At 43.3% G+C, this 12,986-nt stretch overlaps 1 protein-coding gene across 1 annotated transcript in view; it reads right to left on the bottom strand.

The window, feature by feature from the left end:
* Positions 1-217, bottom strand: part of LOC120949406 (neuroligin-3) — an 83,678-nt gene extending 83,461 nt beyond the window's left edge. Inside the window, exon 1 of the mRNA XM_049605168.1 lies at positions 34-217. The gene's annotated coding sequence lies outside the window, so the exon portion shown is untranslated. The remainder of the gene's footprint in view (positions 1-33) is intronic.
* Positions 218-12,986: the final 12,769 nt, after the last annotated feature.

Below are 12,986 nucleotides of genomic sequence, written 5' to 3'. Positions count from 1 at the left end.
GTAGTCTAACGGTAGTCAGAGAAACACACTCACAGACTGGAGCTACCATGCAGGAAGCACGAACGCCCGAAGACTGACGGGCGAGACACAGCATCATCGGATCGGAACGGTCGAGGCTTGCGTTCGTTAGCGGAGCTCGTCTGGCGGCGTCGCTCGTGAGCCTTCGGGCTCGGGCGGGGAGCATCGGAAATGTTGGGTTTCCTGTTACCCAAAAGTTCCGAGTCAGGCATGCGCCGACGCAACGCTACCAATTTGACGGGGAAACTAGTTGCAAGTGCGATAAAACTGGCCCACGAGTGCAGCTTTACTTTGAGCGCACGGAACGGCATGGAGTCTGCTGAGAGTCAGCAGAGAGCTATTGCAGGGTACGTTGTTATCTCTAATGCTCACGCGACGTCTGGGATGGGTGCTCTGGTAGGTGCGATTAAAGAGTTACAAACAAACCAACTCGCGGAAAGCACTCACCACTTTAAAGACCACTGATGCTGCAGTTAGCATGTATGTTACGGTAAGATTCGGTGTCGACGACATTTATGTGAAGGTCCACAAAAGCCATTGGATGAAGCAACACCGGGCGGCACCTAGTTTCGGTCCTATCTGTCACACATTGAGTGACAATACATTCTAGCAACAAATGGGTTTACTTCTTTTTTTTGTGCAAAATTTTGCAACCTCCACTTACAAAGCAACAATCTAAACATGGTACGACATACGGCACAACAGCACCCTGTGCAGCAAAGCTCATAACGGCGCTTGTTCCGCGAACGGGACATGAATTGGAAATCCTCCAGCACCCCTCGAACGGTGTGAAAATTGATTTTCACGCCAATCAAACTCCTGATTTCTGGCGACCGGGCGACCTTTGAGGGGCGAGTGTTGTTGTTTTGGGGATTGGGGCGCTTGTCCTCGACACGTTATCTATATGCAGATGGGAAATGTGAAAAGATTATCAAACAAATTGAAACAATCCCCGCGCCCAGTACGGCCTGATAAAACGGTGGCCCAGGCAGGGGAAATCGTGCCCGTTTATTTGTCGATAATCTTATTGGGTTTGCTATTTTGTGTTTGACAAAACGGGTGGGAGAGTGTGTGTCCTTTTCACCCCTCTCCCTCCATCCGCTCTTCAGCACACGTGTTACCGCAATTGAGTTGTTTGGGATTTGGTATGGTTGTACGTTGCGGTGGCATTGTACGGGGCGCTGTAATTGAAGTAAGAGTTACATACTAACACGATTTGTATTGTCAAATTGTGTTTTTTTTTCTCACCTAAAAATAAGTGTCAAAATATACTGAAGAGAATAACGTTGCAGGCGAAGAAGCTGTTTTATTTAGACTATTGTGCGGTGAATAGCGCAGCAGAGGAGTATACAGTTGTGCCCGGTGTCGGCGAAATCTGGTCCGCGAGCTAATCCTATCCATCCCGGAAGAACATTAGGTCGGGATGTATTTGGATCAAAACAAACAAAAGAATATTTTTTATTGTAGCAAGCCTCAATAATATAGTAATGTCTCTGACGAATTAATAGGACGAGAGATTATCGAAAGAGATACGAGAGAAGATAAACCAAACGAACGTTCGCCACGTTTCATAACGAATTGGTTGTTTTATTTCAAAAACAAATACAATGCAAGTGAACAGCATGATTGACTAGTCTTTTTGCTCTTGCGTCGTTATAATTTTTGCAAACTTTTTCATAGATATGTTGTCATTGTCAAAGCAGGTTTTCACACAGCTGGGCATATATTGGAAAATTAAATAAACATTCGTCCTATTGGCCGCTTTTGTATTTGTGCCGTCATCAGCACATTCGCATTTTAATAGTAATTGGTTAGAGATGTGGTCTGGTTTTTTTATGCTCATACATTCCTCAACGTATGACGTATTTCTCAACAATTGCATAAACTACTGTAAAAAAACTAATGTTTTTCTCTCGGACCACAAGCTTACAGCATTCAATCCGGTCATTTCTTTACTTGAAAAGGTATGCTACTCCTAAGCTGTGTGATTCGTACATTAAGGAGTATTAAAGAAGTACTTCTTCAAACTGAAGGTATACGTTTTTGTTAAATTTTCCATTCAAATCGCTACAGTACAACACTCGAGAATCATCTTACTTTGAATAAACTGACATTTATAGTGGGGCATACTTTGCTGACGTGTGCATTTCGCATAGGAGCAAACAGGTCAAGTTGCCCGCCTTTTCATTGGTTCGGCGTCGGGGCTTCAAACTGCAATGTACGAGATAAAGCTGCACGCTAGGAGCGCATCATTAAAATTGATTGAAGCTCTCTGCTCGTCAGGGAACGGCCGTAAAGTTCTTACTTAGTTTACCGGTAGTTTGTTAGCCGCCTGAATGCACCGTATACTTTCAATGTGGACGAAGTTATTTACGAGAGTCTACCCTAAAAAGGAACGAAGCACTGACACGGTTGAATGCATTTTCATGCGGACGCTTTTGTGCCAGACAATTTCTTTACATTCTATTACGTTACGTTAATGATAGTCTCTGCAGGCTGATTGCTGTTGGAAAAAAATAGATATTCCAAGAGAAGTTGACTTTAGCATTGGCATTACACACGCTTCAATTCGAAATCATACAAATGTCGATTTACCTTGAGTATTAAAATTTAATGCCGAATTGATGGCAGTGAGGTAACAGTGTCGTGTTTCAGTATGTGTTGTTTTATTTTTCCTTCCTTAGCCTTTTAGGGATATTTCAGCTTAACGTTATAAAAGTTATCTTACATCAACTCAGAATGCAGGAAGTATTTAGCAAAATGGTAAAACAAACTCTAAAACTCGAGCATTTGATGTAGTACTAAGTAGCAACGAAACTATTAAGATTTTTGATAGAAAGTTTGAAGCCCTCTATGCTACAAGGACAACACGATAAACCAGACACTTGGGGTGGGCAATGAGGGAAGGAAAAGTTTTCGACCCTTCAACACGTACGCAATAGACGTGAAACAAAATCGCAAACTTGCAGCATGGCATAGTTCCGGTGTTCTGCCAGATTGTGTAGTGCACTCAAACGTGCGAAGAAAACCACATCCTTATGCTGCGTTCTTCTATCGAAACTATCGTGCTTAAAGCGTGTCATTGGCGTCAGGCAGAATGTGTAGCGCCCCGGCATGACAGAGGTAAAGTTTCTCCCAAGCTAAAACTACCAAACCAAGCGTTTATTTTAATACTTTGATGCTCCTGTGCACACTATTGTTCAGAGCATCCTTTAAGTGTTTACTGCTTAATTTTGATCATCTATTATAATTCATTGTAGCGCTTTGGTGAGTAAATCCAAGCTAAACAAAACGGTTGACGTATGTGGTACCGGGCGTTCGGGTATCGGTTGGCAAACAACAAAATGTAGCCAAAATTATTGAACCAACGATACCCATAATCTGCTCTGCTATAGTTCGATTTCCAGAAAGCGAGCTTTTGTTCGATTTACGTGAACTGAAAGGCACCATCACATGTCCGCTGGAGAAGGGGATGATGGAAACCATAGGGTGTTGGGTGTGAAAAGCTGTTGTGGAGTAAACAAGCAGGGTTGGCGACCCTACATGGTAAACATGTTCTCTACATTTCTCAGTACGGATTAGCTGTTGTAGCGGAATCAATGTTTTCTCAGCGTAGTGAAAGCTCTTTGTTTCCTCTACCACGCTTCCCTATGTTGTGATTTGAGTGTTATATGGCAATGGCTAATGCGGTTCATCAATATGTTTATGGGAAATTGTACTTAAGAGTACTAATGGAATGAACACTTCACAATGAAGTGTAAAAAGTACCATTTTTAGGTAAAAAATTTCCGTTTCCAATATGTATTCCAACTCCAAATTCTTACTGAATAATACATAAAATAACATTATTATTGAATGTCCTAAGAGACTTTCTTGGATATGTTTATTTTTGTTAAAAATTAAAGCTATAAATGTTCTAAACTTTCAAACATGGATTTCACTATTGATTTGGTCTGTTTTCCAAATTGAATGCACTGAAACACACACATTTCCTTTTCCTTCGTAACCAACACTACCCAACGAAGCCGACTGTCGCACCGAAACAGTCGTTCCGGAAACTATACAAACTCTTAGTGAATTCTTTGAACGTGCTGTACCCTACACTGTACATCACACCTTAACCGGCAACTTCAAACCCATTGCCGTAAGAATGTATGTGTTTCTGTTTGTGCCATTTCTGTTGTTGTTGTTGTTGTTGTTTGAATTCTTCCCCTACCCCTACAACTATCACCTCTCCACTACCCCTTCCTACCATATTTGGCTCAATATTTTGGTGTCCGATTACGATGGTACTTGGCCGTACGTTACGTGCACACTTGAGGAAAGCAAAATTGCAGCGACAAAAAATCTCATCAATTTGTTCCACGCCTTCCAGAGGCAACTTATACACACACACACACACACACACACACACACACACACACACACACACACACACACACACACACACACACACACACACACACACACACACACACACACACACACACACACACACACACACACACACACACACCGGAAACCATACTTTGTAAACCGACCGCCTCGCAACTTCCCTGTTCAAACTTCCCTGTCCTGGCGTAGTTTCTGCTGTACTCCGACAGTTTGGTACATCGTGCAAGTAAAAACACATTTTAAGCTATCCAAACATTGTTCCTAGCAAGTGCGGTCACCGTACCGAGAGCGTTGCACCCCTAGACCGACCCCGACCGACCGACCGAGGGTGCGACAGTGTTTTATATTGATTTACGTTTATGGTAGCTTTTTGCTGCAAATCCCACCATTTAGGGGCGTCGAAAGGGTAAGATTTATACGCTCAAATATCGGGTGGTCTAAGGCGTCCTATTCTGAAGCATTCGGGAGTTAACACTTTGTCCTCCACTGTATCGACAAGACGTTACGACGAGCTCGAAAGAGGACAGGATTGTATGGAAGCGTGGAACTTGAAGCTGCTTGCTTCAAAGTACGCTTGGGTTGCCTAATCGTGCGGAGGCAAAAATATGATTATGTGAAAGAATAGACGGACAAAGTTCAAGATTGAATGCAAGCAGCGGAGTTTTTAATTTATAAGAAACTTTATCATAATTTGCATATTGTTACATTGATTTGTAAGGTAAAAATGCTAAACTAATAACACTAATCTTAATGCAGAAAAGAAAGCATCAGTTTGACAATCCAATCTGTACGGTGACACTTGTTTACAGTGTATAACCAAACAGTAAGGTATGTTGAAACACATAATTGATTAACATCATTTCGATAAAGGTTACGTTAGCGTTGCCCATCCTTACCAGCAGCCTACCTTACGATCCACAAGTCCGAAGAAACGAGACGGCAATGGTTCCCCATTCCGTTCCATCCCAGCCTCCCTACATCCCAGCCAGCCGGCACCCGCAAAAGGTGAGCTGACTACATCAATGAAGGGAAATGTCTTCACACGAGGCAAGGAAAAACAATAAATTATCCAGCCCGATTTCTTCAATCCCCCGTTTGATTGACAGTAGCCGGCCGTAGCGGGGTACAAGAAAAAGCGACCGAATTAGAAGGTCCGACGAGCGGAAACCATGTACTGGTACAAGCAAAAAAAGGACAGGTAGGGCGGAGACAGCATCCGCCCAACTTATGTGTTTATTCGTTGGCCGTACCGTTTTGCGGTTTTAGCCGGGATGGACGAAAAATTTGCTCAATTCATCATTTGACCGCAAAGTTGTTAGTTTCAGGTGGATGCAGATGGATGATTTAGATGTTACTTTGGTTTCAGGTGTTTTAGTGCAAAAGGGGGGGTTCAAAACATGTTTTGCTACTGCTGCAAACGTGAGCTACTTATTCTGCGCATAAACTAACCTGTGCGTTCTTATCAATGGGGGATGGTCCGGGCAGGAACAGAAACACATCCTGCTCTTTATAAGAACTGCGTGTCGTTCAACAAAGGTAGTTGTTTATTTTTGAGAAAAATTAGCATCGAACATTAACAATTAAAGGCTGGAAGTTGGTTGGATGTTCAGTAGTTGGCTGACAGCTAAGAGCAGAGCTGATTCAATGGGCGTCGTTGGATCGTCATTGAAGTATAGGTTGGATGGTTTGTGTCTATTAGATGTCCCATTTCAAATAGGGTGTTGAATTGCAAATAAATTGCATCGTTGAGGACAGCTTCATCGACAGATATACTAGAGATTCGTAAAGATGTCAATGAATTGCTCAATTCTAATCCAATCACCCGTTCATAATGCTTCACCTGCCGACTGAACACCAGCATCGACACTATTCTCTCGCAAGACATCGATTGCTATTGATTCTCCTTTAAAATTAATCTGAATCTCTAACCACTATTAAGAACTTCCAAGAACTTTAGATTTGAACCAAACAATAACAAATAATTCAAAATAACATCTGCTCGTAATCTTAAGTTTGCTGAGAATACCCAGGATAAGATATCTGCAAGCAGGAAATGGCTTGCAAAGATGAATGTTAGGAATGACTGTTGGATTTGATTTCCATCAAAAGGTTTAAAGTTTCTATCTAAAACAACTTCTATCTATTGATTTGTGCACACTTTTTTGATTCAAGTTGCGCTTTTTCATAAAGGCAACCAAAAAATGCCAAAAATTTGACCTTGAGTGCAAACACTGAGGATTAAGGACGTTTACAGACGAGGCAAAATGGAGCCAAAGGGGCGAAGCTGCGCCAGCAAGAATGTGGTAAACAGCTATTTGTTTGAAATTGACCATTGTTTGAAGCATGTCAGGATTGTAAAATTTTGCACATAAACCCCAACAATTGTTCTGTAGTTTCCATCACCATTCCCGTGTTGGTTTTTGTGGCCTTACTGATCGAATTCCATGCCAATGATGGATGGGACCGAATCAATCCTACCCCCCACGCCCCAGTTCAATATTCATTAGCTGCAGAACTATGAATTATGTTTCCACCATCATGGTAGCGTATTAACGGTAAAGGCACACCAAACCACAACAAAACATAAAGAGAAGGGAAAAGAATAAACAACTCTTACCGCTCTCCTGCTGGTTGTTGGCACAAGAAATCACACTCCGATAAGAATCGTTTGCATTGAATTGCGCGCGCACACACACGCTCGGCGATCGAGTGAGTACTTCAGCGCCCTTACTAACGCTAACCACTACATCACTCCAGCCTGTGTGTATGCTTGTGCGTGCGCATTCCAATAAAGCATGTTGCCAAACCAGGACAGTAGAGCAATGCGCACGAAAACCCACGGCTAGAGAAATATGTCTCCGAAAGCACATACGCTCGGCTTATTGATGTGGTTAGCGTATGGGAAACGCACCAGTACCACCACCACCACCACCACCAGCAGCATCAGTAGAGGGCCGTTTCGGAGGCAAAAGCAAAGTACGGGATCGATGTGAAATATGGTTTGTATATGCAATTTATCAGGCCGTCGTAGCGTCCGGACGGCAGAAAGCGATTTTCACGGCACACCGGGCGAAAACACCAGATCGCGGACAACAACGAGTAGTGTCATTCGGTGCTGCTGCTGCTGCTTCCCTTGCTGCGTTTGCTTCGCAGGCCCAGTTGTCCGGATCGGAGGATGTTTGTTTCTTTCTTTCGCTCGTGTTTTTTTTTGCTGCCTCGGTCGAGCATACCCCGATTGCCAGATGCCGTGTGCTCTGTGTGGGGAGGCCTAAACGCTCATGAATATCGTGCCACCCGTATGCGTCCGTTAGCGTCCGGTGGCTTTAGTGCACCGGCACTGCTATTGATACGGTCCGGCAGTGTGCTATGCCGGCAGGCGGCTCGTATGTCGAACGACAAAACACTTATGCTGTAGGTGCTTAGATGAAGAGCGAAAATCGTGGAATGAATAGTACTAAATTACAAACGAAAAGGCACACGGTGCTGCTGCTCTGTGCTGCATGTTTACTGCTCCGGGATCCGGGAGCATTGATCGTCACCGGGTGGATTGAGTCGGATTGCCTCGGCGTCGGCCCCCAACTGGGAAAACCCGCCTGTGTGAGGGGTTCATCGAGTGGGCTGGCTTTAAGAGTGTAAGCTTTCGCACTCTGTCCCCCACCGGTGTTCCCGGTTGTTGATGCAGATGTTGCGCCGTATTAGACGGGGACACAACCACGCATACACACACATATAGCGACACATACAGCACACTATGCAGGAGAGACCCGGTCAGTCGCCCTGCTCGCCGGCACTCTGCAGATGATTGATAGAACATGGGACTAGTGAACCATTTGTCTCGACCGATTCGGGCTCGATAGCCGTGGTTGTTTGGGGCTGGAGAGCATATACACCCGTGCACACATACACACCATGCAGAGCAGAACAAGCTGCAGAACAAAACAAAACAAAAAACTCCCGTTTGATGAATCGCAGACTTTTATCGATTCGATTCCTAGCAAAGGTAATGGAGTTTTCCTGTCATTGTGCCCTTTAGCTGGCAGGCATGGCGACAAGCGTGTGGCCGATTCGGTGAAAGTTGTTTTGTCAGCCGGTGAAGCCGGATTGGAGGATCAGTCAGCTAGCAATAATAAAATAACAATTTGTAAATGTTTCTTCCAGCTACCAGGCGCTGTCAGCAAAGTTTTTATCGCCACAACTTTACGAGTGGCGATGATGGTTGTTGCGGGAATTGCATGCCAAACGAGAAGAATCACTTTTATTCAGTGCAATAGTATGCAATTGTATGAACGTTACCGACCTTGACAGTACTTAGATGATTAAAATTGTGCGAAATGCGAAGACAATCTTTTCAAACGAGTTTTATCAATTTAATAAACAAAAAAAAAAGATGCAGCTGGACTTACTACCACCGTCAAACTGCCACGGCAATAAAGCCTTTGGGCATGTCGGAGCAGCGTTTCTCGTTACGTCCTTTTTTATGTATTTCTTCTTCTTTTTTGTATGCTACCCGTTGGTTTTTGTAAACTAATAAAAACCAGCCCGATGACTATCATATGGCACTGGAGCGAAGCAGCACCTGACTAACGACCGCCATTCGCCATTCGCTTCGTTTTTGCACTCCCGCGCAACATTAACGGTTCTTCGGAAGCATAAAAATAATTAACTACACCCTCGAGCAAAGCGAAACCCGTGGCCGGCTGCTGCGTTATCTGATGCTGAAAGACTCTGGCTAAGACACTCGCAAGTACCGTACGGGCGGTACACTTCGTTGTTGTTTTCTGTCGTCCACTATTACAGGCCGCACCTTCTTCTGCGTGCGGCTCGCCCTCAAGCATCCGAGATCGTGATATCTGGGACATTTCCTGTCTGTGTGCTGTCGTGCCACCGCTCTTGCTCACTCTCTCTCCCACTGTGTGTGTGTGTGTGTGTGTGTGTGTGAGCAGTTCGTGATCTTTACGCAGAGGCGATTTCAGTTTTTACTTTGCAGCTTCACTGCCCTAAGGTTGAGGCTGTGGTGGCGTAGTGGCACCAGCAGTGAGCACAAAACATAGATTTATGAACAAGTAACAAGTCTAGTCTTGCCCGTGTCCGGTTGGTGGTTGTAATTAATAGTGTTCACCCAAGATGCAGGTCCTGGTGCAGGTGCAATGATATCCTGCCACAGCTAGCAGGACACAGTTTTGCGCTTCCAGCAGGAAACAATCGTTTTTTTTTTGTCTTCGTTCTCGCCGTCATTGCGTGGTGTATTATTTGTGAACTGTCGTATAGTGGGAGTGACGACAAAAACCACTGCCGACCGGCGAGGACGCTATGAATGTTTTTCCCCCCTCATCTTTGATCAGTGAAATACAATGAGGTTTCCTGGTGAGTTTTTTTTTTCGTATGATCTATTTAATGTATCACTTGTTTCTTCACGTTTTATTTGTTGGTGTGAAGATCTCAAAGGAGAAACCATGCCATACCGTGAAGGTTCATTTTCCGTTGCAAAACGGTAGTTTATTATGCTTTCAACATTTGAATTAAAGTGTCATTTGTCATCATTTGATTCACTTGCCATCTCAAGCACCCCTAGGGGACGCACAATAGCTGTACCGTACTTTGTATGACGATTTCTTTCTGCTCTCACAAACGAGGGTGTAAAGAGCTAATGGTTCATGGGAAAATTAGATTGCAAAAGGTCGCAGAATCGCCCATAGAAAATACTATTCTTTATTGCCATATGGGGTCGTGCAACGCAGTACTTGCTTTTCTTTAGATTGATTTTTTTTCTAAGAAGACTTTACATCTGAAATCATGGTTTTATTACACTTGCATTATGAATGATATTGACAGCTTTAAAGTTGCCAAAGTAAATGGAAACGGTGCAATTCACAATAAAAGATATTTGTTGCATATCTATTATTGGGGGCATTCACGATTCTAGTTAGTTTTTTGTATGGAGTTTGACAGTTGGAGGCTGAAATCATGTAAACACTCCATACAAAACCACACAAAAAACTAGCCTGCAATGTTCAGTCTAGATTATTCTAGACTCAAAGCTAGAATTAGATTCGAGTACCTGCTCGAAAACACGGTGTTGTTTACATTTATTCCAAGGTGAATTAAAGAGATCAGGTTGTGGAATCTGGAATCAAAGTGTATATAGTCCAGGTGGTCTCATAGCATGTTTTTATAACCAATTTTGAACATCACTTTTTGACAGAACGAGTGAAAACTTTTGCTCCAACGAGCTTTCTGGAGGCTTGACGAATACTCAAAACACTCTTAAAATCTTCATTCAGAAACAGAAGCGATAAAAAACAACCATCTAAATTCATACACCTTGGGATAAGCCCACCTGTGTATTATACCAACTTAGATAGCTGCTCGAAAACTGCTATACAATGCAAACAACTGACAGGCTGAAATTTCAGCCTACGAGCTTCACACGGAATAGGCCCCATTATTAGGAAAGCATTACACATAAAAAAAAAAAAAACATTAAAGTATCAAAAACTTTAATATACAAATAAAGGAAAAACCTTCAACAGCGCTTCTGATCAAACATGCTACATGTTCACTAGGAATAAATTACTTTCATCGAGAAAGACAGACGCGAAATATCATTAACCTGTGTGATTGCTGTGTGCAAATATGTTCCAATATCCTTACAGCTGTCCAACATCATTTACACGTTCTCGCTTAGAAATAGGCAAAGCAGAGCTTAAAAATAGCGCTCAAAATGTTTCAACCGTCAGAAACAAGACCAAATACCGAACACTTTTCCACCGGGGGTCATACACATCCCATTTGCATCCTTAAATTGACATTAGAAACAATTTGTTTAAATACGTCAACCGGCTGATTGCACTATCCGTTGCAGAAATCCAATTCCAATTGCAAATTTTGACCATTATTTATTCAATTAAATTGCATTGCAGCGGTGTGGTGTTTTGTGTGTTTCCCACTTGCCAAACCGATGCGCTTCCTGGCCGATTCTGCTTTCTGCTAACATCTTCCCTCCACCTCCACCGTCACTTTTTCCTCTCCCGCTAACGGGAACTCAAAAGCTCAAATTTGCATTTCTAGTACCAAAGTGCGGCAGCGATCAGTCGCACCGAACGCAGCGGGCTAAGAAGGCAAACTGAAAGTGCAATGGTTGTTTTCTGCTACGCTGGATAAGTTATGATTTATCGCGATAGCAAAGGAAAGCAATAGAAAATTGGTGGTTGAGAGGGGGAAGGGGGGGGGGGAGAGGGAAGAAAACCTTCGACTTTGTTGTTGTGTGTGTGCGGTTCGTCCGGTTCAGCAAAACTGGAGAACGTGCTTAAGTGGACGCAGGTTTATGTAGCAACACAGCATTTTCTGTTTTGTTGCCCCTGTTTTACTACCTATCCTTCCTTTCCTGCTGGCTTTAGTTCGCGCTGGAAAATGGCAAATCGAAAAAGTTGAACTCCTGGCGAAGAAATATTTTTCACTTTTACAATCTTTACCCAGCCAAACGCGCTAGCCGTGGTGCGCATTGGTGCAATATATTTCATTTCCCCGTGACTTTCGAGCGGCACACGCCCCGCGGCCAAAACTTATGGCATCGCTGGGTTTTGGAGGTTGCGGGAATTCTTACGATGTGTTGTTGTTTTTTTGTTTTTTTCTTTGCAGCATTTTTTACCATCGTCCGAAGAGGCCAACCCCATTTCTGCGCGCCATTAATAAACACACTACCGGACCAGGTGTTTCACCGAATGGGGGTAATAAAAATGCACTGCATGGATATGGGTTTCCCGTGCAGGCGTTGTGATAAAGCTAGGTGAAATCCAAAGCGGGCAAAAGGGTTGTTTTTTTTTTCGAATTATTTGTGTCAGGTAGCAAATAACGTTCAACCAAAATGTTACTTTTTTTTTTTGGCAAAATATTTACAAAATGCATATAAGTTTACCTTTTTGCAAATGTCATTCGCTGCGGCGTGCAATGTAAATGTATGGAAAACCGGTTTGATTGTAAAACATGAGCTTGCATGTCTTGGCTGCGCATATAAACGGAACAACAACAATAAGCCGTGAAGACAGTAAGGTAATGGAATCGTGCTTACTTCGCTGCACATGTCGAACTTATACAGTGTTGCAGCGACGTAATCGAATGTGCCTCATCCATAATTCATTGGCCGCCGAAAAGATAGGAAACTGCGCTTGCAAATGTGTGCCAACTTTTGCATGGATTTAGGATGTACATTGTACACGCTGTTTGAGCAAGTGATTGTAAAATTATGCTTTGGAAAGAAGGTGATGGGGCGGAATATACACCTGAAGTATTTTCTTAACCACAGCAGAACAGCTATCCAAGAAACTTCTTATAATCATGCTCGACGTGCGTTCAAATCTCGAATGAGACATGCCACGGACATGCCGGCCTATATAGGTTTTTGAGACATATTCAGTACCACGCAGCCGAATAGTCAGTACTTGCTACAAGGAGACGACCTCCTAGGCTTGAACCCATGATGGGCATGTTATTGAGTAGTTCCAGTTGATGACTGTACCTCGGGACCACGGAATGGTCCCGTGCACGTAAAAACAGGTATAAGTAAGACTCTTTTT

Source organism: Anopheles coluzzii, chromosome 2 (assembly GCF_943734685.1).
Source record: "Anopheles coluzzii chromosome 2, AcolN3, whole genome shotgun sequence".
Lineage (NCBI taxonomy): Eukaryota > Metazoa > Arthropoda > Insecta > Diptera > Culicidae > Anopheles > Anopheles coluzzii.
This window is presented reverse-complemented; position numbering and strand designations above follow the sequence as displayed.